Genomic DNA, 5,644 nt, shown 5'->3' on the forward strand with positions numbered 1-5,644 from the left:
CGATAAGGTCGGGATCGATTTCCGCAGGGAGCTAGAAATTGGAATTGAGTTTCTATCTAAGTTAGAATTGCGTAATTGTTCCTAATTACACTTCTAAACATTTTTGGTTTTTGATTTAACTTCTAAATTTATACTACCAATATGCTAAATTGAGCTACGTTAAGCTAAGAGAAGACTATTGAAGATATTCTAATTAGTTAAAAGGCACTAGGGGAGTGACTTTCACCTAGGTGGATAATTAACGGGTTTTCGCATCTAAGGCTAGGTTGTCATATTTGGGGATTACGATATAACCATTGCACGATTCTACTCACTCTATACCTCTCGGTAGTTCGAGTGATTTTGCCCTAATTGACTTTCTAAAGATCAATTGGGTATGATCATTTGTGCAAGCAATTGAGGTTCAAGTCGGGTATTACGATCTCTCGGTTTAACCCTTTAATTGAGTCTATCAATTCTCTTGAGTACGCCTCAGTTCCTTGTTGGACTAATTTTAGAGACTTAGGCTCTCTTTCTCAAGAAGAGCCAAAATCAACAAAGCATAAACTAGTGTTTGCAACCACTAATTCAACCATAAAACCATAAATTAGTCCAAATATCAAACACCATAGACATTCAAACCTTAAAACACAAGACCCATCAATTACCCACACTAGGGTTGAGCCACAACCCTAGCTGATGGGTCTAGCTACTCATGTTAATAGAGAAAAACAAAGAAATAGATGAAGAATAAACCCATAAAATTAATTTACTAATTAAAACTTGAAGATTCAATGGTAAAACTATTGTAAAATTACTCCAAATGGCAAGGAAGCACTATTCACGAGCGCAGCTCAGCTGTATATTCTAACTGATAACCTAAAAATGGGAAAAGAAACTATTTATACTAGGCCGAAAATTCCGAACAAAAATACCCCTGCGGGGCTAGTGCGGACCGCACAAAATCGAGTGCGGCCGCACTAAGGCTTTCAGCTGGAATTCTTGCTCTCTGATCATGGCCACCGCGGACCGCACAAAATGCATCGCGGCCGCGGTGGATCCTATTGCGGTCCGTACAAAATGGAACGCGGACCGCATTGGCCATAATCCTCCAATTTGACACTCTCTGAAGTTGAGCTCTGCGGACCACACAGAATCGAGTGCGGCCGCAATGAAGTCAATGCGGACCGCACAGAATGCAGTGCGGCCGCATCACTCGGCTGCCTGGAATTTAGCACTCTCTGAATCTCTTCATTGCGGACCGCACAGAATGGAGTGCGGCCGCATTGCTTTTTTGCCTGAGATGAGTACTCTCTGAACCTCTCATTTGCGGGCCGCACAGAATCGAGTGCGGCCGCATTGGTCCTGTTTTCTGAGCTTGAACTTGTTCTTGGTACTTGTGCATGTTTCACTCCTTTTTTGAGCTGGTTTTTGACGAATAGTCACCTTGTTGATCAAACCCTGCAATCAAGTACAACACATAAGCCTTTGGGACTATTTTGTACACATTTCTAATCAAAACTCAAGTAAGAAGGAGTGTAAAATGCATTAAAATCCCCAGTTATCAGTCCCCTCCCGGCAGGGCGAGGTAACGTACGATTCCTTTTGGTTTTAACTGGCTATTTCTCTAAATGGGTGGAATCAGGAGAATTCGTCCCAATACGGGAACAGGAAGTAATCCCCTTTATATGGAGAAATATCATATGTCGATTCGTCCTCCCCAAAGAGATCAACTACGACAATGGACCCAGTTCACGGGAAAGAAAACCGTCATATTAAATGGATACTCTCAACACTGTACCACCCGCAGGCAACGGGCAAGTAGATTCCTCCAAGAAGTCGATACTGAACATCATGAAGAAAAATCTTGAAGACGCCAAGGGACTGTGGCCGGAAATACTACCAGAAATACTATGGGCTTACCGAACAACTCCAAAGACGAGCACGGGAGAGACGGCCTACTCTTTAGTCTATGGGTTCGAGGCAGTAATACTAGTCGAGATCAGAGAACCCATCCTAAGGTACTCCCATGAGAGCGACGTAAACAACGACGAAAGCAGAAGGCAGGAACTCGACGAAGTCGACGAATAAAGAGATATGGCCTATATAAGAATGATCACCTAAAACAACAAGCAGAACGCTATTATAAGAAGAAAGCAAAGGTCAGGCCGCTCAAAGTCGGGGACTACGTACTGAAAGCTAAAACACAAGCGAGCAGAGACCCAAAGAAGGCAAGCTGGGAACAAATTGGGACGGTCCATACAAAATCACAGCAAAAGCAGATAAAGGGTCATTCCAACTAGAAACAATGAAAGGAAAGCTACTACTAAACAACTGAATATTAGTCACCTTATATTCTTCAACTTTTAAGAGATAAAGTGTCCCCCAAGTCGTACTCTTTTTTCCCTTACTTGAGTTTTGTCCAAGTTGGGTTTTCTCAAGGAGGTTTTTAACGAGGTGACGAAGGGAACACTTTAAGTCAAAGTACGTAAAGGCAGGGTCATGATTGTTAATTCATTGCTCGGCCTCTCAAATACTCTCCAGGTCAACCAATAAAGGGACTAGATAGACTGAGATTGGGACTGGTACGCCAGCCAACACCAAAAAAACCTGTAAATTTCTCCAAATATGTAACCAAAGCAACAATGTCAAGGCAATAAACTTTACACTTATCAGCACATCTTTCTTAAATTTAGGTCATGTTCGACCTTGTTCGAACTAACACCTACTGGCCCTTGGCCATAATTAAATTCAGGTTATGTTCGACCTTCTTCGAACCAACAACTACTGGCCCTCAGCCATAATTAAATCCAGGTTATGTTCGACCTTGTTCGAACTAACACCTACTGGCCCTTGGTGATAATTAAAATCGGGTTACGTTCGATCTCGCTCGAACTAACACCTACTACCCATCGTCCATAACTAAATTCATGCCATATTGACCTAGTTCGAACCAGCATATACCAGCTCTCGATCGCAATCTAAATAAAAGTTATGTTCGACCTCGCTCGAACAAATACCTATCAATCCTCGGCCTAAATTTAATGAGAGAGCACGACCAAACAAGTCGACGACTTCTACCATGTTTCAACGTACAAAGAAAGAGCCAAGGCAGCCAAGCAACAGAAGCAAAAAAACATACAAGTACAGAAAATAAACCACGGGAAAAGAAGCAAAGGCAAAAGACAAATTTGGCATTTCATACTTAAAAACATTTTTTACAAAGGCTCGTGAAGACGCCGCCAAAAATGCACAGACGTTTATAAAAAAAAAAAGAAGAAGAAGAAGAAAAACTATTGATAAACACCATCATGACCTTCACCGCCTTGGAAATGGATGCCTTCACCACCTTGGTCGCCCCTACTTATGTCGTCCACACCCTCGGGATAAGCGGTATCGTACCAAGCATCCTCTTTAAGATGATATACGCCTTCATCATCCTCCACATCGCCCTTAGGAGTAGCAGGATCATACCCGCAAGATATTCGAGCTTCACGGGCTTTAACACGAACACCATCGAAGGCGACCTCGGAAATAGATCCAGCTAAATCTCGATATACATCCAATTGAGATTTCTTATACAATGCCCGAGAAACATTGGGAAATTCCGAAATATCAGAGAAGAGGGTTGTGCAAGCAGCTAAGCCTTCTCAGCTTCCAATGCGACCACCTGACCATGATGGAGGGTGTTATCCTTCTCCAGTTCTCCGACCTCCCCTCCAGTCGGTCCTCCTTAGCTTTCCCCGTGGACTGGTCATTCTCCCGCTCGGACTGAAGGGTGTTGTTCGCTAGCTCAAGCATCTCCAATCTCCTCTGAGCGTCCAAGCGGAAAGATGCATCCTTCTCAAGCTCGCTCTTCTTCTCAGCAACTTCACCACAAAGGCCTTCCAGCTGAAGCCGACATTCTTCCAAATGCCCACGCAATTCAACCACTTGCGCTTGAAGGTTACTACACTGGGCCTCCACGCCCTTGCTAACTTCAAGCTCCTCCTCCTTACTCCTCAACGTCCAAATAAGGACGTTGTATTTCTCAATAGACTTCATTAGCTCATCATCTTTCTCCTTCAACTCATCTCGGAGGGCCTGCATGCTGCCTTCCTCATCAAGTCGCCAGCGAGATTCCCGGTACTTGTGTCAGTACTCAAAGTACTTGTTTTTCAATCTCACAAAAATTTCCCTATGCCTCTCCTCCCTCCGAGTGCTCTCGATATCCAAAATCACCGACTGCGACCAGAAAAAGAAAAGAAATAAGTCAGAAACAAAAACAAAGACAAAAAAAAAGAAGAACAGAACACCAAACATTCACTCTAAGGGCGAGACCAGCAATGTTCCTCGATAGAGTAGCGTCATCCAATTCCTTAAGGGCTTTGCCCTCTATCTCGGAACAAAAGGGGTCGAGGCTGGGGACCACGTTCTCAGTATTCTTAAGCAAATCACGATCCATAGGAATCGAAATGGTCCTCGTAGACCCATCCAACCTTATCTCGAGTTGGATAAACCCTTCCTCCATCATCTGTAGGTCACAGGCATCAACATCCAAACCGGTCTCATAGCCTTCCTCACTAACACCTTTACCTTTCTCATTAACCGGCAAAGAAGTATCACCAGCTGGCCGCGAAGTCGACGACTCCTCTTGCCATAAACTATCGAAAACACCAGTGGCTGGCCCTTCAATCTCCATCATCACAGAAGGGAGAGATGCACCAATGTCAGCCTCCACCAACTTCAGAATCTCTGACACCGGCTCGGCCTCGTCCCCGATGACAATGGTCGATATTCCATGCAGCGTAAAATCACTTTCCGTTATGTCGACGGCCCGGGCGACCCCATTACCAGTGTCCACAGACCTCCTCTTGCGAGCCATCAAACTTACCTCGCAAGGTGCCGGCTCCTCCTTGTCTTCATCTATAAGACGATACAATGAAGAGGCCGAAGAAGGAGCAGGACGAGACGCACTAACCGGAAGGGCTGAGGCAGGAGTAGTGGTAGCAACGATCGAAGGAGGAACCGAGGCACGAGCCGAAGAGGACACAGCCGAGGAGGGGGCTGAAGCCGAGTCCTTTGCGTTTTTCCTCTTTCGGAACGCGGGGGTGGGAGCTTTCGACTTCTTTGAAGACCCCGGCTGAAATTAAGGAAAATACAAAAGAAAATGAAAGTTAGCTAAAGTGAGCCTAAAAAGGAAATTACCGAGGAGAAAATGATAAAAATAAACTTACTAGTCGAGGGGAGATGGGGGCCGAACCTTTTGAAGAAGCCCGACCACTCGCGTACCCCCACAACGTGAGGAAGAAACCGACCCACCCAGTCGAAAATATCATTGACCAGAGGGGGAGGTGAAGTGTAGCTGCATAACACGTGCAGAAGATTAGAATCACGGACAAACACGTCAGGAAATTAGATAATCACAAACGCGAAAGTCATGTACTTACGAGTACAATTCCAAACCTCAGGAAAACCATCGGCGTTGGCCACCACGTCCTCAATTCTCACAAAGATGAAGTTGAGCCAAAATTGGAAGTTAGCCTTATCAAACATTTTTACCACCAAGCACTTACCTCCTCGGTGACAAAGATTCAACATCGTCCCCCTATAAAAGCTAGGGGCAAACATGTGCGTCAATTTTGAAGCGTGATCTCGACCCCGACTAGCTCCGCAAATTTGGTGA

Source organism: Nicotiana attenuata, unplaced genomic scaffold (assembly GCF_001879085.1).
Source record: "Nicotiana attenuata strain UT unplaced genomic scaffold, NIATTr2, whole genome shotgun sequence".
NCBI classification, from domain to species: domain Eukaryota; kingdom Viridiplantae; phylum Streptophyta; class Magnoliopsida; order Solanales; family Solanaceae; genus Nicotiana; species Nicotiana attenuata.